Source organism: Ambystoma mexicanum, chromosome 1p, assembly GCF_040938575.1.
Source record: "Ambystoma mexicanum isolate Mex_15411 chromosome 1p, UKY_AmexF1_1, whole genome shotgun sequence".
Lineage (NCBI taxonomy): Eukaryota > Metazoa > Chordata > Amphibia > Caudata > Ambystomatidae > Ambystoma > Ambystoma mexicanum.
Genome location: NC_090921.1, coordinates 437,247,157 through 437,273,666, shown reverse-complemented (window position 1 = coordinate 437,273,666; position 26,510 = coordinate 437,247,157). Strand labels below are relative to the sequence as shown.

Below are 26,510 nucleotides of genomic sequence, written 5' to 3'. Positions count from 1 at the left end.
TGATCACATCAGACACACTCTCACAGGACAAAAGCCACAATTCAGGAATGTTGCAACCTGTGATTGAAAACACGTCATATATGGTCCCATTTGCCCATGTGGCAGATTGTACGTAGACCAAACGACTAGAAAAATTAAAGAAACGATAATCAAACACAAATCTAACATCAGGAATAGCAACCAAATATCACATGTGGCCAGACATTACTCAACAATGAGACACACCATTGCTCAATTGAGATATGTAGTGTTGGAATTGTAAGAAACCCCACCAGAAGGGGGAATCCAGCCATGGATCCTAATGGTATTAATGAAGAATTTTCTTTTGTGCCGTTTCTGTGAATTGATTGTAATCCGTGTGAATTTGGTATGTGGAATTCACTAAAGTTTGGGTATTGTTTTACTGCAATTTTTCAGACATCATGTATGTCATAATGTACATACATGTTGACATACTTAGCGATTGGTACCAATGTAACCAGATCGTACCCAACTGTTTCCATAGAACTATATTTTCATAGATAAATGATGATTAAAGTGGGATCTCGATGTGACATTGTTTTGGGTATGCCCCGTTTAAACATCTGGGTGAATGGTTAGCTAAGACCACCACTATCACTCATACCAACAGATTACACCACACACTAGACATATTATAGATATTTGAAAGACAGTTCCCATCAGATAACTACATTAATATAAAATGATACTGCTAGCATCTGATTAACCATCTACAGCCGATCAGAGAGCCTCACAAGTGCCAGCACACACACATCACATGTTTACCGACATCACGGTGATGCCATGACGCTCTGACGTCAGACGCGGTGACGCCCAAGAAGAAGCAGCAATTTTGGATCATTTGCGTACTGCGAATGGACACAATTCAGACCGCGGCATGTAAGACGCTACGCCGTATGAATTAATAACTTTTTGGTACAGGCACTGTGGCAGTCTGGCATCTGCCACTCAACTTCTTAACACCTATAGTTTAACTTTGCAGTTGGAATATAATCCCATGAGCAACCAACAGTAGATGCGTACTTGATGAGTCAACATATGAACTTCCATCATCTAATTACCAGTGCAAAGACCTTACAGGTAAATGTACTGACACTAGTGGTCTGTCCACTATTCCAGTGTTCTTTCTTCGAACGAACTAATAGATCCTTATCCTCCTCACAGACAGCCTCACTTGATGGACACTGAGACAGAGAGTTAGTTAGCCTGCACTAGGACACAGGTATTTATCTGGATTTTCTAATATGGTTATTTTAGATTTTGTGAAATTGTTAACCTGTTGCTTCCCAAGCATAGAGAGGTGCACCATAGCAATTTATTGAGAACAACATTTTGACTGTCCCCATTAGGAACATTTTGGAACTTTGGAGAATATTACCGTCCTACGACCCAAACTGATTAAACTTTGTTCCTTCTTTGACCATTCCATTCAAACAGGTGTTTGAAGGGGGCAACCCGCTACAAAGAGATTGCTCCTGACAAAGGGCCTACTCGAAACTCGTCAAGCCCCGAATTTTTTATGTTTTTGTTGATTAAAAAAATATGTAAATGCAACACTCAAAAATGATGTTTTCTTTCACAAGTTCTCAGAATTGAACCTTGTTAAGAATTGTCCAATTACAGAACTCCTTGAAATATGGGGTATTACATATTTAGAACTTACGTATTTAACAGTTGACTGTTTCCAGCTAAGAATTTGTGCAGGGGACGGGAGTGTCCATTACCTTAGGACACTATGGGCCTCATTACACGGTAGGCGGTAAGGGTTTACCGGTACCGGTAAGTGCACTGGTACCGATAAACCCTTACCGCTTTACTACGAGGTCCCTTTGCGGGACCCGACCTTAACGGCTGGTGTAGACCAGCCGTTAAAGTTGGGACCCGCAAAGGGACCTTGGTGCTGATTACCAATTTGCGGTACCGTAATTCGCTCCTTCCCCATTCCCATTGAGCCCTATGGGGCAAAAATGGGAATGGGGAAAGGCCATGGAGAAATGGGGAATTACCGCCCCGCCAACCTTCGAATGGGGTGGTAATTCCCCTTTTCTCCATGGTGGTACCGGTATGGTACCGGCGGCAACCATGGTGCTAATAGCACCATGGTTTACCGCATAACGTGTAATGAGGCCCTATGTCTGTTCATGTTACTGTGATGGCTTTCTGTGCCAGAGCCATGTTTTTCTCTCCCCCACCCTAACATTGATAATCAACATTTCTTGAATCATTGAATTAATTCTAAAATCTGGTGTGCAAATCACCACTCACCTTATATTCCATTTTCTATAGGTGGCAGCCCTAGTCAGTAAGTCATGGGGCCTCATTAGGAGTGTTGCGATAAGGCAACAACGGCGCCGGTAGCGCTACCGTCGCCGTTGTTACCTTGCCGCAACATTCCGAGTTTGCTTGCGGATGCCGCTCTGAATGCCTGGTCGGACCAGGCGTGCAGAGTGGCACCCACGAGCAGACCAGGATGGTAGAGGCGGTACCGTTATTAACGGTACCGCTGATACCATCCTTCCCATTCCCCTAGAGCCCTATCGGGGCTCAAATGGGAATGGGGACGTACCGGGTCCCGCTAATGGGAATTAACAGGCCCTCCAAGGTCGGAATGGCCGGTAAGTCCCCTTTTGCGGGACACGGAGCCGAGTTTGGGGATAGCCATGCCCTTATTAAGGGCATGGCTACCCCAAACTCGTAATGAAGCCCATGGTCTTTTTTCCTGATTTGTGTAAAGTGGCAGTGCCGGCCAGGGCCAAAGTCCATGGCCCATGTGACAATGTTGTTTACAACTAAAGGGGAGACTTTGGATGGCCGTAGGCATTGCTCACTGGTGAGGACAGAAGGCCAAGGCCAATGAGCCTGGGTGCAAAGTGAGAAAGGCCACATGCGAAGGCCACACCCACTGGTCATGTCCAATCGGTAAAGGACAGTGGGCTACGGTTATTTACCTAAAGTGGGGAAAAGTGTTCAGTGGTCGTGGCTAGTGGGACAGAGCCTCTTGCCTTAATTACTGTGAAGGGGCCATTGGCCATTACCAGTGGGTTGTGGCTATTTACTACTACAGGAAGGGTAAGGTATAGCATAAACAACCCTTTGAAATTCAGTAAAAAATATTTCCTTGAGCCACAGTTAACGGGTACCAATTTATCTCATGAGAACATCGACGAAATCACAAATGGCCTCAGCAATGACATCATAAATTACATCAATGGCGGCACTCTGAAAAAATGCTTACTGTATAAACTTGTACTTTGAATAATACACTATAAAAAAACATTTAATTTACAAAAACATGTTATCAATTTACTTTCCTCACTATTAAAATGGGTTCCTAGTGAGTACTTCGAATGACATTTTTTCTAATGCCATAATGTCCAAAACATGTCACTGAAAAAAAAATTGGAATGTCTTTTTTTTGTTATTTTTTGTTTGCAATGGGGGGGTTCCCACCCCAACCCCCTTTTTTAATTTGTTTTTAACCCTTATTTTTACTCGCAAAACAAACAAAAAAAATGTAAATTACAAAATAATACATTTGAAATATTTTTTTTTCGGTAAAATGTTTTCGACATATTTGTCATTCGAAAAAATGTTTTCGACATATTGACTGGATACCATTAAAATGTTTTACATTTCGTCACCACAACACCAACATCTATATTTCTGTCTCCTCTATATGCTAATAGCCTTATAGACCTTGGGAGGGGTCATTACTGCTCTCCATAAGGGCCCTTCCCCAACGTTTGTGCCTTGCGTTGCCTCAGACATTGACCCGGGACAGGCCATTACCTGTGATAATGTCCTCTACCTCGGTCTCTGAGGCCATAGGTTCCTAATCTCATCCGTACATCCTTTTATTGTGTGCTGCATAAAACCCACTGCATAGATGCATGCTGTGCAATCTGCATCACCATTTCTTAATCATTGTACCTTTGTGATCCATTTCAGACCCGCTGCTTATGCTTTTTGGGTCAAGTGTTATTAATAATGTTTACCAAGGATATTGGGAACTTGCAGAAATATGCATGTGCAACTGGTCTTCCCAGGTGATTGTTTTGTAATTCCTGGTATCTGATTGTTTTCTAATATATCTTTCTTTAAAGCCTGTATTTTAATACTATTGAATTACATGTTTTCTATTGCTATTGCATCTGTTGAATTTCTGGCAGTGTGTTTATTTGTCAACGATGTATGGACATGTTTGCAATAGAAACACAATGCATGTATTGATACATGTTTGGCTGTGTCACACACGTGCTGCATTAGGAAGCTTCTGAGCCACCAGCACCTGGACAATGGGAAAGTACTGCTATTTACATATATTACATGGAGATGTTGTGGGCGTATAACATTATATAGCTCTGCAGTGCACCGTCTGCATTGTGGTGTAAAGGTCTAATTTCTTACATAGCCATCCTAATTGGCATACAATTCCATCATGCGTACAATAGCTTGTCAGCTGCGCGGTGAGGGGAGGGGGGCACGCTCCCATTGCATTCTGGGCTCAGATGAGTGGATGTCCCTCACCAAAGACCCACCTTGTACCAGTGAAAGAAGAGGGTACTTTCAATTTTCAAAAAGTGAATGGTTGAGCCCATGTTCAACATGGCTGCTGCTCTGCTTAGGCCAGAGGAAGGAAAGAGCTACGACTTGTATTCCTCTTTATAATCAAAAACAAGAAAATCCTCTGAAGGAAGGGAGGCTAAAAAGATTTGAACTTCTGGGAACCTAAAATCATCATTTCGTATTTTTTCATTCAGTTTGCTATATGTTTCCAGTTTTTTTTTTAATCAAGAGAAAAGCAGCTATAGGCCAAAGGGTAGTACTTTTTCTTCGCTTTCGAAGATAAATGCTGTCTGGCAGCTTGTAAAGTATGTGTTTGAAGCATTTTCCAAGACCTGACAGACGGCTAGAAGAATAGATTTAATTGTGCTGTGTCTTTCCTGGGCTTTGTTCGCGAGCCTGAAACCACTCAAAGAGATAAAATATCGACAGAGAGCAGCACATCTTACTTATCGCTAGAAAATGAAATATTTTTGCAATTTCAGAATTGTGTGCCCTGTACTCTTTTGCAACCTTATCTCCAAAGATATTGCTCTTCATTTCACAGAGGAAGCAGGTAATGAAAGGCAGCTGTTTCTCCTTTCTCTAGAGCATGAGGGTTTGTGACAATTCTGCACGGTTTTCATCCAGTGGAGCAAAACCTGAACATATATGTATATATATATATATATATATATATATATATATATATATATATATATATATATATATATATATAAAAAAGAAAGCAAACACGGTCCGCATGGTCCTGTCTCTTAAGAAGCTGCACTCCCATCACAAACGAAATCCAGAAATATCCTGCAACAATTGCTTGTCCAAAGATCCAACCAGGGAAAACCAACAGCGAACGACTACACTGCAACAGTTTGCTTTTTAAAAAGTAAAAATTTTAATTCTATAATCTTTACAATAAAACACGGCTTCCCAGTAGCAGGGAGGCTAGCTAACGCGTTTCTCCACACAACTGGCTTGTTCACAGTAACTCCGCCCTGTTCTGGGAGTTCTTTTAACCCATGACACATCAATGAACACAGAAAAGGTGACTTACACAGATGCTAATATTTACATTCCGCCATCTTGGAAAGTGCAAAGTGCAAAATATCTCATACTGCCTTCATGGATAGCATTCATACGGACCTCTATTACTATTCACACGAGAATCTCTAACTGATATGCAATAGAAGTTTAGTTACAATTTCAACAAGAAGATATTTTTTGATAATTTAAAACTACCGTGCGGCCAACATGGACAATTCGAGCAGTAGTTATACTATTAACGTCTTAGTGACGCTACACATGATGATATAAACATAAATAAAATCCTGTAACTTTGGTTATAAACAAGACCATTAAATCAAAAAATTAATTATATAATGGTCAAGGGCAATGGTGTGACGTTTTATAGTCCTATATGCAGAAACAATTTTCTAATAAAGTGCTAAGTGCAAACATTATAGCAGCATAATGCGATGGCCAGAATTGTAGTATAGTCATCAATTAAAGTGCAAGTGCTTTACTAAAACCATATTTCTGCATAGCACAATATTAGTGCAAACATTATAGCAGCATAATGTGATGACCAGAATTATATTATAGTCATCAGTTAAAGTGCAAGTGCTTTACTAAAACCATGTTTCTGCATAGCACAATATTGCCCTTAGTAAACTAGAGCTCAACAAACGCCTTGTATGGCCACAATTGAGTCACCATGAAGGATGTATATTGGCATATATAATAAATGACATCAAAGTACATTTTGATTCAAATATTCAGTTGTAAACTGTGTAGATGGGTGTCATCTGGGAAAAGAAATATAAGGTTACAATAAGAATCAACCCACAAAAACCATTACGGGAAGAAAGGCAGAAAAGGGAGAAACCAATTCAGGAAAGAGAAATAGTCAGCATGAAAGTTTTAAGCACGAGCAGTAAGTTTCGCTGACCCATAGAGCACAAAAATAATAATAATGGACCAGTGAACCAATTTGATGGCTGGTTTAGACCAGACTACATGGAGAGGAGATGTTCATACTGAGCTCAATGGGTCATAGTATGGGGAGCAAATTGTCATATCTTAAGTTCCCAAAAAGCTATACAGCTCCTCATCCACGTTATGGCCCGTCGGGTTTTTGCTCTCAAAGTCTATGACGTATCTAGTCTCCTCCTGTCGTAGTAGTTTTTCATTATCGCCTCCTCCCGGGCCGCTGGTAATTTTATGGACACCAAAAAACCTATATATATATATATATATATATTTTGAATTGTTGTTATTCTTATGTATGCATATATTTTCCCATCTTCGAGTCCAATCTAGAACACCTGTCCCAGAGTCTCTTCTTCTTCATGCTATGCCAAAAACTTGTCTCTCTTGGCAATTATTGATCTGCCTGCGGCTATTGACACTGTTGATCACTCTCTTCTGATCTCTCATCTTTCCTATCTTGGTCTCTGGGGCTCAGTTTAGAATTAGTTTCAATCTTATCTCACCAACCGCACTTTTTATGTCTCTTTGCCCGGTTTCCCCTACCATGTGCTCCCCCTTTCCTATGGTGTGCCCAAGGGTCTATCCTCGGTCTTCTATTTTCGCTCTACACTTCCCCTATTGATTCTATTATTACTTACTTTGGCTTTTCTTACCACTTCTATGCGAACGACTTGCAAATCTTTCTTTCCTTCTCGTCCTCTATTCATTCCTCTCTTTCAGCCTGCCTGTTAGCAATCCAATCGTGGATGTCTTCTCATTATCTACATCTGAATCCATCAACAATGGAAGTTCTTTTCTTTCCTGGTCTCGCCATTTCTTCCCCTGTCCCTCCATCTTCTATTTCCTTTCCCCTTTCCTTACTCCCTAACTCTGTTTCAGCTCGTAATACTGGAGTCATTTTTAACCCCTACCTTTCATTTTCATTTCACATTTCTTCTATCTGCCGCTCCTGCCAAATTCAACTGTTCAATATGCGTAAAGCCGCTGGTTATTAACTTTTCATGCTTCCAAAATGCCTATTTCATCAATAGTTTTTTCCACTTATTTTATTGTTCTTGTCTATTGCTGGGTCTTCCTGTTTACTGTCTTGCTCCATACTACTCTATTTATTACTCTTTGATCTGTGTACTTTGCACTCTCTCTCATTATGATTCTATTTTCTCTGATTTGTATTCTCTGAGGTGGTTGACCTTTGAAGCATGACTTTTGTTTTTCATTTCTTTACTTCTTATTTAAGTGTCTCTATGGTCTTGCTCCCCTCTATTGCTGCTCCTTAGTTTCTTTTTGTTCTTCTTCTCATTCCGTTTGCTTCGAGTCTCTTTCGCTGCTGCTTGTTCCTCATCCTCCCTGTGCTCCTTCTTGTTTTCTCTCATTGTCCCTTTTTGCCCCAAAACACTGTAATGCCCTTCCACTCTCTAAAACACATTTAAAAGACCATTTGCTTGCTAAGTGATTCACTGTAATTTCCTGTTGTTGTTTTGTTTTTGACCTTGTGAAGTGCTTAGGTGTTAAGAGCTTTGTAAATAAAAAAACAATTGTAAATAGAACACCACATGTCACATTGTGGCCACTGCCAAGCGCTTGTCCATCTTGTGGACAGGGCACAGCTTAAAGATTGGGCCTAATGCCTGGAAGCTTGCTTTATTATGTGCTTGGCTGAATGGGTTAGATTATATGAAGTTTGAAAGAAAACGACTGTGTTGCTGAATTGGTGGGGTCTCATCTCTCAGCTGAGAGTGGTGTGATCCCGCCTGATTAGAGGTGGGGGAGACAGAGCTGGCTCGAGTCTGATTAGATCCAAATACCTGGCTCTGGCTCGGCATGAGTGCCATTGTGAAAGAAGAGCCCAACTGGAGCCTAGTGCCTCATTATATTTTCAGAGTAAATTAAAGTGCCACTGCCACCCAGTGGCAATGAAATGTTGTGCTTGCAGTCACCTTTGTGCACAGAGTCATTTGCTTTAATCTGGCCAAGAATTACATGTTGGTTCAAAACTAAATGTGGAATGGGAGCATTTGTGGTCTGAAATCTACAAATATTGTGCAACCAGAAAACCGGTATTCCACACACCACCAATCTATATAACCCTGAACAAATCACTCTACTTCATTGGGTCCTATTTCGTTTGGCTGACACAAAATCGGTCCATTCGAAGTGTTTTCTTTTTAATATGTGGACTGAAGAAAAAGCTGCACTTATATATAGTGTAGTCAACTACAGCGTTTGCTGCAAATTTAACAAAGCTGTTGATCATTGATAATGTGCACACCACAGGTTGAAGTATCCCTTAACTTGCTAATTGATCTGTCCCTTATGTTCCATGTTTCTCTCCTAGCAGAACAGTTAAATAGATGATGTACTACACTGTTTGGTGGGCAAAAGGTTGTGCCCAGGACATTTTCCTTTGTTGTGCAAGGCGCCTTAAACGTCATTACATGTTTCTCTCCCTTTGGTTACGGACAGTGGTCATGTGGTCTCCACGTACTACTAAGTTTGTGAATAAGGCAGTGGGAGGTGACACTGGCCTTCTATAGATGGGTGCTCGCCTGAAAATGAGGCTTTCCACTTGCAACATAGTACGTTAGGACATGTGGGTTCTGTTGTTCTCACTTGTGAATGTTTGAAGCCTGAGGCTATCTTCCCTAGGGTTTAAGTCAAATAGAAGCTGTGCACAATAACCACATCCAAGTATGTGTGAAACTATAACTACAAGTAACTGACTTTCTACAACGTTTTGCTGTTGTTTGTCTTAGCCTGGAAATTACATTTGCAAAACAGAGGATTTGTGTATACTGACATTACTTTGCATTCTGGTACATATAGCGTTCCATTGAGAATGATGACAATAAAGCTACAATCATTCATTTCGTACACCATAATGTTAATATATTTGTTAGGGTAGTTTATATTGTGATATTTGTACTTTTAAGTAATCTTTATGACACAAAGAACAATCTTAGGTCCTTAAAATGGTACATCAACCGATTTTCATCAGTTAGAAAACAGCAGATATGTGGTTAAATGTCTAACGTGCAGACAGTGATCAAATCTCATCTTACAGAAAGTGTGTACTTCTGAACAAATAAACAAATAACTCAACTTCACTGTGCCACATCTTCTAAAATTAAGATGCCAGGTACAGGATTCCTGGTATGGGTGCTGGGAGTCAGTCGATCAGTTATAGTCTTGTGGTGAGCAGGGCAGAGGAAGGTGGCATTTTTTTGTTGTTGTTGTAGCGTTTGAGGAGAAATTCTGACAGGTATGGGTTTTCTGTTTGAGGGTTAGGATGTAGACTATGAACTATGGATCTGCTGCTGGATCGGATTTTGTTGGCTTCTCCAATTATACATTTGATCTGCTGTAGTGCAAAAGCTGGGCATTGGCTCCAATGTACGCACAATCATTGGACATAAGACAATTGCTAGTCCCAACACAAAGAGCCAACGTGGTTAAGTTCCCTAACCACACCACACATGCCTTCAGTACCATGACAACTCAGATGGGATTGAAAGGGCTATGCGAAACTAATTTTTAAATGCTTATCATTGGGTATACGGTCTTAAGGTCGCATTTCCTAAGCCATCCCTTGAAGACACCACCCAGACAAGAATGACTAGAGTAGGCAGAATGTCGTTGATACAAGCAGGGAGCAGGTAAATGTGTGGAAAGTGGAGGGAATTGTGGCAGAGGACCAATTTTTGCTTTGAACGGGGTGGGCGGAGATTGGGGACGTGATGGCTAAGGCATGGAGGGGAAGAGGGGCAGTTAAATGGTGTATGGGAAGTTCAGGGGGGAAAATCCGCCAATGGAACCAAATCCTGGCCTTTGGAGGCTGATCCAGGACAGCCAAGTAAAGGTGGTCTTTTGGAGGGATGGTCGCCATTGGGCTGGATTTTGCCACCATGTCATCTCAGAAAGATACAGTGAAGTTTTTTTTTTCTTCTGAAGAGCAACAAAACAAAGCAACATCTTTTATTTTAGGGTGCAAAATCCTCCCAGCCCATGTGTATCTATCTTTCCTACTGTAAGATAAAGTGGCTATAAATATATCACCATCACATATATATTATTACTTAAGGTCAAAGTTGGTCCTTTTTACAACATTCTTGCATTAAAAGGATGGTGAAGCGCTAACTGCTCCAGACAGAATATGCACAAGAGCTGAGAAAGACAATAACTTAAATTAGGAAGACATAGGGCCTCATTACGAGGTAGGAGGTAGCCATGGTGCTATTATCACCATGGCTACCCCCTTACCACATTCCAGGTCCGGATTCTCGAAATAGGGACTTACCGGGTCATTCCAACCTTGGAGGACCCGGTAAGTCCCCATTCCAAGAACTATTCCCCATTCCCATTCGAGCCCCCATAGGGCTCAATAGGAATGGGATGGAGCTAACAAAAGGCCCGCTAATAGCAGGCCCGTTATTAGCTCCCTGGTCCCTTAGCGGCTCCCGCTAAGGGCGCCTGGTAAAACCAGGCGCCCATAGCGGGACCTGCTAAGGGACCTCGGAATAAGGCGGTAAGGGTTTACCAGCACCGGTCTCCTTACTGGTGCCTGTTAACCCTTACCGGCTACCTCGTAATGAGGCCCATAGTCAGTGGGTGCAAGAGCAGAGGGGAACTGCATTCTGGGTAGAGCGGTACAGGTAAGGATCCGTCAGTTCTGTCTTGTTCTTTGACCTCTAAGTCTGAATCAGATGCACACCAATTCATCAACCTCTTCCCTCCACATCCAACAAACCATCAGTTCCATTGGAATCAATGACTGCATTGAATTAATTACGCTTTCCCTTCCTCTTGAGACAGAGGAACCTCCACCCAACCACTATCATCCACAACCCATCGCCCCAGACTCCAACATCTACTATTAAATCTGGTCACCCCCCAAAAACAACCCTCACGCTCATCATCTCTGTGACCAAATTGCCACTACTGCCCCATCAGGCTCCATCGCCGCTTCAATCCCCTCTTGCATCAGACTCCGTCACCTACTGCCCAAGGAACCATCTTCCCCTTCAGACTTAATCCTCCCTAGCACCACTCTTCTCTTGGGTGTCATCCTCCCACTGGAGAGCCATCACCATGTGGAAACTGTGGAGCTCTGCAGCGCATAACAGCTGCATTAACACACAGGGTCAAACTGGGACATACATGGTTCAGCAAAAAATGGTAGCCCACATTTCCTTATTCCAATTCACACCTTGGGCACATACATTTTGGGGAACAACTCTGGGAAATTGTGCATTAAAAAGCATATGTGTCCATTAGCATTACTTACAACTACTAGTTGCATCATGCATTACATCTTCAAACTGGCCCACAATGTCCATTATTGTTGCCCAGGCATTGGGGTATTGCCCCATCGGTCAGTCTTAACCTGCTAGGACAGTAGGAGGTCAGTGAGCCCTGCCGGTGAACTTGGTGGCATGGAAATTCTGTGAGCTCTCATGGAGCTCCACTGAGATTGTATGGCCTAAAGGCGATGAGGGTGCAGCAGGAACTCAGTTGATCACTGAAAGTGGTCTCAATGTAGTTGAAGCCCAGTAAAGAAATGTGGAGGTCCACTGAGCACCTACATGCATAGCACTGTGGTTGTGCAGTGGAACCTCAAAGGAGCACTAATGTACACATTACAATGTCCAAGGAAACCTCTACAGAGCTCTGAAGAGCACAGGCAGACAATGTTCCCACTATTCATTGTGTGCAGCCATAGAATGCATGATTGGGTACTTTTCTTGGTTGAGTGATAAGGTGAGAAGGGATATGAGCAAGTGTTGGGAACACACTCTCACTCATATGGGAAGGTTGAGCAGTTGTCCCTCAGGAAATGCTTCAAGAAGGCCAGTGACCCATGATAATGTATGTTTTTCAAAGCAATTTACTAAACATTTGATGGGTGAATTACTGCAAGAATTGACCCAGTGCTGGGCGTCATTAAAAATCCAGCAGTACAAAGTGCATGCATTTGATCTTCAGAAATGGCTTTTCTCAAGACCATGCTTAGTTCAGATTGAATTTGTCTATGGACACATAGTTCCCATGGGCACAGTGGAAGCTTCTTTTTTTGTGCCCTGCGTGAAATACATTCCATACGAAAAAGTATCCCACCGCAAAAATCTTGCTGATCACTACTCACAACTGGAGACATAGTATCCACCAAATAGCCTGTGAGTGGAAATGTAATGCTCATCAGCGTTACTGTGAGAGAGTTTGCCCACCAGTATGTATATGCCATTCTAACCATTGGAATGTTCCTGCCGCCTCGTCATTGGACAATCTGAGGGCTCCACGAGCTGGTTATTGCTCCCACATTCCATGTTTACCGGCAGCAACGTATTGCATAAATGCTGCCAATTTTCCAAAAGTGAAGAATTCAGCATGGGGATTCAGACTCAGAGACCAGGCAGCGACGACAGGTACGAATGGAAAGTGTGTACTTTAATCTTCAGTTGCAGGTTAAGTAAAAGACAGGAACAGAGGGAGTATACATCTTAACAGCTCTAGTGCCATGCTGAAGTTCCCTGAGGCCGTCACTATCGGAACTCCCACACACTCACACTCTTACATTCTCTCAGACATTCCATGAGCAGCACCAAGCAGCGACATGCAGGACACCACACACCTCCTTCTCTTAAAGACCCAAGAACTAACCTAACACTCATCCCACCCAACCACTCAGAAACAAACCGAACGGCAATAATGCCCAAAAGGATGACACACACTCCAAAAAGAGCAAGACTCCATATGGCCAAGCCTGCCACAGCAGGACCTTTGGTCTGCCACACCCAAGCACAAACTACCCACACAAGGGTAAAACCGCTGCACAAGGCACACACCACAGAGGGAGGATAAATCTTAACAGCTCTAGTCCCATGCTGAACTCCCCTCCAACGGTCACTCTTGGAAAATTCCCACATGCTCACACTCTACATTCCATCAGGAATTCCATGAGTAGCAGCAAGCAGCGACATGCAGTATACCACAAACAGCTTTGGCAGCTTCACATACTGTACACAGGTGTGCGTATACCCATGTTAACTTTAATGCCAAAGAGGGTAATTTTAGCTTATTAGACCAGGGCCCATGGTTTGTGGCTATGGGCCAACGCCACAAGATGTGGACAGTGGCCCACGGCCCCATTATGGTATAGTGGGCACAGCGCCAGGCCACAGACCAGGTTCAGGCATGAGGCCTGGGGCATGGCTGCACCTCATTTTTTCGGCAATTCATCCATAGCACGGGCTGCTCAAAGTGCCAAATGTCAAAGTGCACTACAAAAAATATATGTTCAAGGAGCTGTATAGTTCTTTCATATATTTTAAAGAGGAATTTAAAAAAAATGTTTTAATTCACTGTTGGAACAAAATGAAACATATTCAGTTATAAAATGCATTGCAATTCTCTGAAAAAGCTTTAGTAAAAGCGCATTATGGTTAAGATTCCCCTGCCCAATTTCTAATGTGGATTGCTTGGGGGGCCTGCAACATGGCTGAAGCACCTGCCCATGGGTTTGCAGCCACTAGACATTACCACGATCCATGGTCCCCATGTGGGTATAGTGGACACTGCACCGGGCCGTAGTCTAGGTCCAGTGGATATTCAGGGTGTTTTGCTGGGACTGGAGTCATGGTTTGGTCTCATCCCCCAGGCAGTTTGGCCATATCTTGCATCTCAAGCAGTTGCTGCACAAAGGGACACACATCTGTATGCTCTGCAACAAAATATGTTTATTAGAGGAGCGTTATGGTTTGTTCATGTATGGTAAAAAAGGATTTATTATTAACTTACATGCTGTGCTGGAAAATCATGAAACATCTTCATTTATAAAAAACATTCGTAGTCATTGAACTTGTTTTAACAGACGTTACGGTCATGGTTAAATTGCTCTAATAAAAACTTTTAAAATTCAGCAAAAATCTTTGTAAAGAGAAGTTAGGTTGAAGTCACTCTAATAAAAACCTTTGAAATTCAGTGAAAACATTGTTAAATGGATGTTATGGTTCCAGTGCAAAATGGATAAACTAAAGAAATTCTCCAGTTATTAAAAGCTATGCAACCATAACTAGTCCACCCGGCATGCACTGCCATGTGTCGGCAAATACAGTCTTCATCGTTTGAACCTACTCCGTGCTTTGAAGATACCCACTGTGGCGAATCTAGGGAATTCATCCCCTCTCCCCAAGGGGGAGCTGTACACTCTGAGACCAGGGAGATGAGTCCGCTAAGCTTAACACACCATAGCCAACAGAGCCAGCCTGATCCACTGGGCTCCCCCCTCTGGCCCCTCCGTGGATAGGATATTCCTCAATAAGGATATAATTGATTCTCACAATACCTTTGTTGGCTAAATGGGCTTGAATTTGTGTAGTGACTTGAAACTCCCTTTTCAACTGGCTGATGTGGTTTCTGACTGTCACGGCTTATAACACTGCACACTCCAGCTAGGGAACTTCTTCCCCTACAATGGATGTGGCGCACAATAAAACACTTTTTATGTTTAATATACTATGGATTCTTTTGAGTAGGCCTCCAACCCGTCTCGCACCCAACCTCCACAAACACCCTGCGTCACAATGGACTAGTAACCAGGCCGGTGTGTATCAATTAGATCTTTATTAATGTATTTAATGAAAAAAGAAAATAATCAATGTACAGTAGCCACCAATGTTGTGGCAACCCAAATTCAATGATCCGGACAGAACAATTAGGTTAAGATATCCTATTACAATTCACACAGTTCTTTAATGGCAAAACAGGAAAAATGTTTTTTTTTTTTTACAAATTGATAGCACCAACAGTGTAGCACATACACCCCCAAACATCAGATAATCTTGATTCCTTTGAATGGGAGGCAGCGGTAAAGAGTATGAATAGAGAGAGAAAATCGGATTTAGGGTAAAGCCCACCACCAAAGGATGGGAACCTAGCAAAGTGAAAACCTGTTTTTGGAGCAACAGGGCAGACTGGGATTTTCATTAGTATTCACACCTGCTAGGGGACAGAATGAAAGGATATTCATATTGCTTACACTTTAGGAGATTGGGAAAGTTTATAGAATACTAATCACCACACCAGGGCAAAAATAGAAATTAAGGGAGAAAATTGGTTTTGAGAAAAAGCAAATGCAAAAGGAAAATACAGTCGCCAATGGTAATGTGTTTATACTGGGCCTTACAATCACAGGCAGCTCAGGGAAGGGGTTTAGCTTACAATAGGAAAATCAGTTTTCAGTGACAAGAACAGAGGCACATAACATATATTCTTCTAGGCAAAAGAGATTGCTCATACTAATAAAACCAGTTGGGGTTTAAACGGACAGATGCAAATAGGGATTTGTTCGGTAATGCACACAACACACGGTCACATTCGGTTTTTAGTTACGAAGAGTCTAATTCTTTTGAGGCAACACTTTAATGACTATAACAATTAAATACAAACACCAGGGACATGATGGTTGATTTCAAATTGCAACAATCTTGACCTGTGAATTTCCATGGGGGAATTAATTGATTTACTTAAAAATATACTAAGGATTTACACATACACTGAGAGGTTTTTCAAAGGAGATATGCTTACATACACAAGCCAATAAGAGATTCCTCTAGGGGGAGATGACTGGATTACACTGGCAATTTGGGGTTTTCAATGGGATATCGGATTACATTGGATTACATGTACTAATACAAAAATGAAGGGGTTTATGCAATTCAGGGCTGGGGTTATATGCTACTTAAAAAGCAAGCATTGCTTTAGGATTCAGAAAAGCCAACTGGATCTCAGAGTACTCTGTACAGCTAGGACAAGGGGTCTGGTCACTGCACTTTCAAAGATGGTAAGGTTCAGCAGCCTTCTCTCCATCCTTCTTTAATCTGTCTCCCATTGTTTGTGTGTCTCTTTAATCTATTACAGACCCCATATATAGCATGAATAACATCACTAACTTTACAATCTAGAGGGAGTACCCTGTAATTATCCCTGCCGCTCGGATAGGACAGTTAACTATTCCTCACTCCGCTCCCTGGCTTGATAGGTTCAAGGGAAGGGAGCACCATCTGTCTGTTTGCATTTATTACATTTTTTTTGTTCTCATTAGCAGTTTTTGGCAAAACGAGTTATGTCTCATAACTTCATAATTGTACTACCCCCTGCCATAGGAATCAGATATTCGGTTTTAGCTGGTCAAAGGAATTAGGTAAGCCGATCGCCAACTCTGTACAAGGTAGCATGACCCTTTGGCACATTGTTGTAATTTTCATAAAATGTACAATAGTTATGACTCTGCAAATGATCAAGCATGTTCCTAATTTAATTTTCCATCATTTCACCAACTGTCACAGTTGTCCCATTTTTTAGATCAGCCACAAAACTAGTCTAACTGGCCCTTCCAGTCCCCAAAGTCCTAGGAAAATGCATTTAATACCTTTGAAACCACCTGGAAACTACATGAAATAATTGCATAAAACAAAATTAATTCTCATTCTGAGTGCTGTGAAAAATGCCTAAAATCAAATCAGTCTTTTAATGTCAATTGGTAGTGTTGGTCCCCCACTTTGGGAGGGCCGCTTCAACCCCCACAGCCATTTGTCTTCCTCTGGGCTCAGCCAGTGACCAGAGATGTCTATTAGTCCCTTTGAACGTTGCAGTTTGCACTTTGATGTGGGTGAAGGAAGGGCTCACACCTCCTAGTCAAGCTTTAGCCACACTTTGCCTTCTTTTAAATCTCCGGGCTCCTGCCTTCATGTCTGGCAGAGCAGGGAATTATGATGCCATCAATAGCATCACATTTTATTGCGGGATGGTTCACTGGTAGGTGTTACTACTAGCTGGATGCAGGGCTTTTAATTGTGTAGTTTCCTGCCTCAGCCCGAACTGTTTTTTCCTGTAGTAAGTGTCTCTTCAAAGGTGACTGGAGTCTTGTGGTTTGGAACATAATGTACATTTGCTTCGGCCAATCCCCCCACCCATTATATTTCCTTGACATTTTCTGCATGAGCTGTTCTATCTTTCCACTGTGGCTTTTTAAAGCTATGCTTCTTTTCACACATGTGCAGGCTTTTTGCTTCTTATGTTTAAAATCCTGTCTTGCAGATCACAGGATTCTTTGATTTCTCCTTTTTGAGCAAGTTTGCATTTGCTATTGGTACATTGATAATGGGATGTAGGCCCCCTTCCACATGGTTCTTTAATTTGACATAAACAAAAGAAAAGGCCAAGCCATTTTTTGTTTGCAGTGTTTAAAAAGTGGCTGTTCAAGTGAAAGGGAAAGCAAAAGTAATTTCTGGTTGTAGTGTTGAAATGCTTGCCCCTCATTTGAATTAAAAGTAAATCAAGGGCGTTTTGGATGCAGTGTATAATTTCTTGTCATTCAGGTGAAATAGAAGCAAAACAGGGGACTTTTTTGTTGCAGTGCTCAAATGCTTGCCACTCATGTGAAATAAAAGCAAAGCAGGCTGTTTTTGGTGGCAGTGTTTAAATGTGGCTTTTCAGTCGAAAGGGATTTCTATTTGGGGCCTTTAAATGCTCCCCACATGACGCGCTGTGTGAAGCAGAGTCACTTGGAGTGAGACGAGGCTGGAGTGACCCACCCTCCTTGGAGGTGTGGCCAGACAATGGGGCACATATGCCAGGTGTGGAAAGGCGAGCTTCAGTTGAGCATATGTAAAGCAGGAAAATCTGGAGCCATGAGTGGCTCAAAGCAAAGGAGCAATGCAGAACTGTGCTGTTTCTGATTTACCACACCGCACCAAATGCTTTTGAGTACTGTGAATCTACATAGGAGCTATTTACAGTGGTTCCCATGAAATCCAGGCATAGTTGAGGTTCTGGAGAACCAGAGTTGGAGATTCCTGATCTATAGTGGCCACAGCGTTCCACATTTTATTTGCACTAATTAATTGCTATTTTGAGTCACATTTTAGTCACTCCTGTGGCGATATTGAGGAACTTAGAGCAAAGGGCAATTTTTAACATTTGATGTAATCCCCAAAAAGGGACACATATTCACATATTAGTTTTTTGTCAATCTGTCAATACTGCTTAAGTTATGAGAATATAACCCCTTAGGGACCTGCCAATGACTACTCTGCCCAGAATTATTAAAAGTATATTTTCTCTGTTAGCAAACAACAGTTAGCAGATGTGAGAATGCCAGCTGCCGAGCTGATCGAGACTGTGCCGCGCCGGTAAGTATGCCATTGTTTCACCCCTGAGCTTAGCTCTGCTCTTCGTACCTGCCCTGCACTCACCCCAGCTATTCAAGTACCTAACACTTTGATTCTTGGCTGTTACCCACGTTGACCTCACCGTTCCATGTATGAGCTCTGCACGTGGGCTTCCACCCTGCTCCTCTTAGCTATTAACTGCAGTAACTGAATTGACCTTGGAAGCATTAGAATCCCTTTTTGGAGGGGAACACATGGGTCGGCAATTATCTTTCACACATTGGTTCTGCATCTCAAGCTCTTTCATTGGTTGGTTAGGTACACTGAGTGCAAATCTGCATGGAGTGGAGTGGGGTTGTCTCAAAGTGAGGGGCACATAGCTTAGGCATTATGCTCTGGGAAAATCCCAGGGATTTCTACCGTGAGGTCATCCAATGCATCGCTGGCCTGACCCACATTGACGCTGCAGAACAGAGTTGGTCCTGTTGTCCTGCTTCCATTGTAGGCAACGTTAACCAGTGGCCAGCAACCCTTGGGTTCAATCTCTTCATCTCTATAGTTGACAAATTCAGATTACATCTCTGCCATTGTGCATCCCATTTGACAATATGAATATGCACCATGTATGTATTTATTTATTTTTGCATTTGTAAAATTCTCCAAACCCAGGGTCAACAAGGTGCTGTTTCATGCCACTACTGCTATTCAGTTTTCTACATGAGCCTTTGCGTGTCCAATCTGTCTTGGTTCACTACTGCTTTTCTACTGCATGCCTGACTTCTACTGTTTCCATTTCTATTCAACCCTGATTTATTTATTTTATTTATTGTTTGCTTGTTAGGTGCTTATACAATAAGAACATACTGATTCAAAGTGCCCAAAGGGCAGGGAGGGAGCGAGTTTCGGAAATACATTACAACACAATATTTAAGAGCAGAGGGGGAGGGATGAACCTACTGTCTTGTGAGTACTCAGAACATGCAAGTGCAGAAAGGAAGAGGGAAGAGGGGGTAAGTGCTTTGGAATTCGAGCTCATGGGTGACGCATAGACAAAGTGCTAGGAATGTTGAGTGCTAGACAACCCGGGCCGCAGATGTTTAAGTGCGAGCCTCCAGAGCTGAAATTGTGCAGATGCAAAGTGTTGTGGATAGACAGGAGCTGGGAAGAACTGGTGTGGGAGGTCAAGGCCCCGAAGATGCACAAGTGCCAATGACACTGATTCAGCAACTGTAGGATTAGCAAAGAGAGAGGGAGGGAAGGAGGAGGAAAAGAGGAAAGTCTTAAGCACCTTCCGGAATTTGAGAAGATCTTGCTCAAGGTGCAGGGGGAGGCTATTTCAAAGGTGGGATTCTGCAGAGGAAAGTTAGCGACCCCCTGCCCTCTGTTTAATAAAATGATTTATACGCAAAGAGTTGGTGCCAGAAGAACAAAGTGGTCTTGAGGAACAGTATTTAGTGGGATAAAGTTGAAGATAGTGTGTCCCCTGTCAGAGACAGCCTTGTGGATGATGCAGAGGCATTTGAATTGAATCTGTGCAGCAACCGGGAGCCAGTGAAGACTTTGTAGTGCAGCAGATATGCTGTCCCTGGGCTTAAGGCCAAGGATAAATCTCGCTGCACTATTCTGGATAAGCTGGAGGGGTCACAGAGTGCAAGAAGGAAGATTCAGGAGGCGGCTGTTAGAGTAGTGAAGTCTAGAGAGAACCAGGGCTTGAGTCACATTGAGCCTCTGAGGGTAAGTGAGAAAAGGTACAATTCCTTTGAGAAGGATGAGCTGATAGTTGGACTACTTGGCAATGTCCTGAGTGTGAGGGAGGAAATAGAGAGAGAAATCGAAGATAACACCAATGTTTCTGGCTTCGGTTGAAGGCACCGGGGGAGAGCCCAAGGAGGAAGACCAGAGTGAGGGGAAGAAGGAGGGATCAGGTGTCCCAATGGGATTGATCTCAGTTTTACAGGCATTGAGGCAGAGATCATTGGAGGCGCAGCACGACTGGATGGCAGGTAGGCAGTCGGGGATGATGGAGGGTCCAAAAGGGTCAGCAGGGAGTCTGAAGAACAGCTTTGTGTTGTCTGCGTAACAATGGAATTTGGAAGACAAAGAGGAGATGAGGTGTGCAAGGAGAGCAAGGTAGATATTAAAGAGCCAGGGGGAGAGTATAGAGCCCTGGAGGACACCACAGGTGGATATGGAAGTAGGAGGGGAGAAGGGGCCCAGGATGACTTGGGAAGAGCGGTTCATGAGGAAAGAGGACAGTCAATCCAGTGCCCATTCCGAAATACCAAGTGTATTGTGGAGCCTTTGTATGAGGGTGCAATGGTTAACTGTGTAAAATGCAGAGGACAGATCGAGAATGATAAGGACTGCTGGGGAGTTGGAGTCCAGAGATGCAAGCAGTTCTTCAAGGGTGTTCAGAAGAGCAGTTTCCATGCCTCTGGATGCTCAGAATCTAGATTGATGGTCATGGAGGCCACCAACAAGTTATGTGTGAGGGTTGTGTTGGGGCATGGCCAGCTTCTCACGCAGCTCCTCAGGAAGGGGGAGATGGAGACAGGGCAATAGCTGGCAGGGCAGCTAGAATCAGATCATGTAGAAGTGAGTGCACAAGGGAGTGCTTAAGGGGGAGGGGAATGATCCAGTGACTAGAGTGATTGCAGAAATCAGCAAGATCAGGGGTAAGAGAGCCAATGTTATACTTGATGGTCCTGGATGAGCAAGGAGAGACCTGATTAGAAGTGACCTTCGTGGAGAGGACAACTCTGGTAACTTTTACAGGTGAGACAGGGGAGAAGGAGGAGAAGGAGGAAGGAGGAGGGAAGTGGGGAGTGTATTGGGGTGTGTGGGATGGGTTGTGAGGGAGTGTAGAAAGGGTGGTCAGAATGTCTTGAGTTTTGGTGGCAAAGTGTGAGGCCAGTGCCTTGAATAGGGCCTGGGAAGGAGAAGGGGAGGAGGAGACTGCATAGGGGTTGGCTAGTTCCCTGCTGATTTTGAAAAGTTGAGCTGAATTATTGGATGCGCCGGAGACACGTGCTTGAATGTGGGCTCTTTTCTTTGCACGGGTGGCAAGTCTGTTTTGCCTTTGGAGCAGGCAGCAGGCCTTACCTCAACTATTGCATGTGTCATATGTCCGATGTCAGTACTGCCCTTCTGTTACTTAGAACCGCTATAGCATGCCAAGCTCCTCCTGCGCAAGGCCAATCATACTGTTTATTCAGTAAGAGTATGCATTATAAATGCCATCACACACTAACTAGCTGATGTAACCACATTGGTTCCATTCTACATCTTAGTTTTGCCTTACCCATCTTGTATGATATACTTACATGTAATGCATTGCTTAGCATGTCACGCACATCTATTTTAGTCACTGCTGCTCTATTCAATCCACAAGCTCTGGAATTCCTAACATATCCTGTTGCCATTATTATTCTAGTTGTCATGTGAACCACAGCATGGGTAATCTATATCGTTTTAACAATGCAATTCATTGCCGCAATTCAAACTGGTCACATGTAACCAGCTCGATTCCATTCTTTAAATTAGATATGTCCTCTCTATCCTATTAATTGTAACCCTTGCTATTAAAATGTTGTATATTATTCCATCCCTCTTCCATAGCATCCTTCACTTGCCCTGTACCCATTGATGATCTATCCCTAGTGTAGTGCAGTTCTATTCTGCAGCTCTAACGGTTACATGTGGAAAGCTCGCCAACAAAAATGCAGTTCATATAAAATTGATGCAAAAAGGCTGTGGTGTGGCCTCCTCTACCCATGTAATGGATACAGGGGACACCCCTGCAACCCTTGTGCCCATTATACCATTGTGTGGTATAATTGAGACACTTTGACTGGGTCACACCACAGCCTTTTTGTGAAAACAGCCTGGTTGTCACTTTCCACACTCACAGAATTCATGGGTTTTGTTGTGATAATTTTGATCATTTTAACTCTGTCCTAAGTAATGATTTTTCTCTGACTTTAAAGGGATTTGTTATCTCCAGGGCCTTTGGACATGGCCACTGTCCATTGTGTACCAATTACTAAAAATGCCTTTGACCAACTTGCTATGGCCCATATCCACCTGCTTAGTAACTAACCAGATACCACCAGCCACTGTCTTCAGTCCTGACCAACAAAAGGTGACCGTGGCCAGTGGGCCGGGCCTACAAACAAGACCCACATCACCCTCACAATTGAATGATCAGATCCCTGTGGCCCTGGGCTCTGTGTCTGTAGCACCTATTGCACCCTTGGTGACTGCCACCCTATAATGTATATGACGTTGTCATGCATGGTTTAAACCTATAGATTTTGTTGAAATCCACCTGTTTTAAATCACCTGAGAAAAACATGCAGAATCAATATGAATCTATATATAAAATACTTAGGTATGTTTCCGTACTCAGCTTATGCAATTTAACAGAGTTAGGTTGCCCTGTGCTGTCCAAATGGCAAAGTGCTCTTCTGTTTCCCATTCCATTTCAACAAAAGATATCATTTCAACAAACCGAAGGAGCACATTCCTACGTGGTCACCTTCACATTCCACTATCGCAAACATTAGGAATAATTTCAAGTTACTTCTTTCCACCCCCACTTCTCTACACACAGGGCACAGTAGTTCCAGTGTCACTGAACAGTTAATTACTCGCTCAACGTTTCCGTCTCTAAAGAGCGAAACGCCGTAGGATGAATGCCTCCTCATGAGCTAAAACTGAAAGTAGGTGCTGTAATTATACTACTACGCAAACTTATACCATCACAGGGACTCTCTGCAATGGAACAAGGTTGACAATTATGTGTCTACAAAGACATATTATAGAGGGTCATGTAATCAATGGATTAAACTTAGATGCTGTTCTTATAAGCGCTTACTTCTCCTTCCTTCTGATACAAATGTGCCTTTGAAATTCAAAAGAAGACAGTTTCATATACGTTTAGCCTTTTCACTGACGATTAATAAGTCACAGGGACCTACACCCCCTTCCTGGAAGTGATCAGTGGTAATTCCGACATTTCAGAAGGTGAGACTGAAGTGACCCAATACATTACTGACCGATATTGACCTTTAAGATATGCTAGAAGAGCATATGTTACGCCGGGAACAGCTAGTGTATTATAAATGCTATCTACAATGCATAATTTGCATGTGGCAGTTATATATTTTTTAAAAACAGAATAAAAATGAATAGTAAATACAATTGTCACTTGGGATTACCCTTCCTGTTTAAATTATGTTTTGTAAATGTTTACAAATCAAGCAGGAATCCAACAACATGTAAGTATGAAAGTTGGTAGTCTAATGAATGCAATTAACACTGTTTGCAAAATGACCCAATTGCTGCTTTAGCATACATTTCCAAAGTCTTTTATCTCAGACTCCCTTTGTTTTCACATATATTTAGTGCCAAATGACTGCAAAATGACTGGGCTTTTTATCGTGAAAACAGCTCACATCAATTAAAAAGAAATGGCGGTTTCCCGCAGAAATGGGAAAAGGTTCAGCAATTCTTCCTCATCCCCACTGCAACTATCCGTGTGCCGCTCTCCACCTTTCTAGTCCCCCCTTGTGTATATCCTCACACTCATGTCACCCTCCCGTTCACTATCTGGTTTATATGACTCATTTTCTTTTTCAATCGCATCTTGAAACATTTCTGAGGGAATCATGAGGACCTCCTACAGGATTCCCCAGTAAAACAAAAATAGTCTGCCACAAATGGGCTCCCCAGCTCACTGCTTACCCCAATTTCACATGTGGTTCTGTCTACCCCTTCCCTACTTCTACCCCCATGTAAATCCACTCTGTTCCCTCCTCCAAATATCATTTTGACTACATTTCTTTTTCACTTTCCTTCTGGAGTATTGTGGATATTGCTTGCATCGATGAAAAAAATGGTGGCTTTTCATTTCTGAAAATGAACTATACTGCAATGTACAATGGGAGGTATACACGCGTTTTTGGGGCCCAAAGGACAGCTATTTGCCCATTAATTCTTTATCAAAATGACTGCATTCTTTTACCTCAAACCAAAAAAAAGCCTCATCTACAGTGCAATGTGCCAACGTTGTTTCTCATTTGGAGCAAATCGGTCAAGCCTTTCTCATGGCAAGGCTGCTGATAGGAAGCACCTTTTTAATGGAAAAATGAACAGGGGTAGGTGGAACTCAGCTGTATTTGTTTTCTTCATGACATTTTAACCGTTTAACAAACTGTCCCCAAAACCTCCAGTTTGGAGCGGCCTGTGCCCGCCATTTGTTTTGGAAAATCTCATTAGCAAGTAAAACGTTGTTAGAAATAGGTGGAGGGTTATTCCCTCAGGCAGCATAGGAAAGACTATAAGAACGAGCTGTTTAGGGAAATCACAGACAGATGCATGTCTTTACTTCATAAACATTCACTTCACCCCAACTCTCACTTTGTTTTAGTGACTTTGTCTGATATTGACTTCTTCATACATTTACTTCGTCAAACATTCACTTTGTCATTAAAGGGGTAGACCTCCTGTACCACTTCTTTTCCAATCCATATCCTTCCCCCGAAGCCCTCCTTAACCACAACCTTACAGCTAACCACAACTTATGCATTGTCACTGAATCCAGGCAAAATACATGCATTAATAAGTCAATGTATGAAGAAGTAAATGACTGCCAAGGTCATTGCAACAAGGTCAGTCTTCAGGAAATGTATTCCAGTGAAAAGGGGAAATACCAGTGCAGACAAATATCAGAGAAAATGGGATTCCCTAAGAAAGGCTGTTGAAAATAAAAATCAGTGTGATTTTGGGCTAATGAGACTAGGGGATCAGATGTCGCTTGGTCTGGAAACTGGGACTGTCAGGACTTGGGGTTAGCTAACCCTTTGCTTGTAGCCCCTGAACTTCTATCTGGGGCTAAAACCAAAGAACCCAGGGCTATAACCCCCCCCCCAGAACCTCCTAGCAACACCTCTGGGATCAATATTAAATACATGGTGGTTTGAAGTGCACTATCACTGAGCAATTTGCGATAACTTTTTGAGGCAAGTCCTGATCGGCATCTCCCTGCCAGTCTCCACTTGAGTCCTAGTATTTTTCAGTGCCCAGCAGCTTACTCACCTGGTGGAAAGCCTCGCATCTTTTGCACTTCCCAGGTGATGCAGCTAGTTCTTATTACACAATAAAACTCCAGGACTAGATATCTTTGCAATTGGATTATTCAATCGTGAACGAAAAATGTAGATTCCTTTTTTGCTGACATGCTTTAATGGCCTTCATTACAATCTCTGCTATCCACAAATTGACAGCGGAGGGAATGGGGGGTGCAGTTTAAGTACATAATTTGAAGTTTTGATGGGCTTTTCCATCTTAACTTATTGTTTTTAACCACGTTGTAAATTATTGTGTAACATCGCATAGTTAATGAATGGACTAGCATTTGGATCATTGTATTGTTGCCTGGTTTTCTTGATGAATTAGTGCGATGGATCTTGAACTGAATAAAAAGTGATACATACTTTTACAAATACGTGAATTTGCATCTGTAAAAGGGTGCTTTGAAAATCAGTTATATATATATATATATTTCAGGTTTTCCCCAGATTTCGTTTTTTTCACAAAAAATAGATAAAATTAAACTTTTTTTTCCCCACGACTGTAACATTTCTGGAATGTTTGCATTAAAGTTGCCCTAACGCTCCAATGACACCAATGTCAACTACACCACAGTGACGGTATCCAGTGAGGGTGAAACGTGCATTTGACAGTTATGTCTTTGAGAGCTGTCCATCTTGAATTGTT

General features: G+C 42.4%; 1 long non-coding RNA gene across 2 annotated transcripts in view; it reads left to right on the top strand.

The window, feature by feature from the left end:
• Positions 1-26,510, top strand: part of LOC138572374 (uncharacterized) — a 1,436,154-nt gene that overhangs the window by 854,043 nt on the left and 555,601 nt on the right. The gene's annotated exons all lie outside the window — the stretch shown is intronic.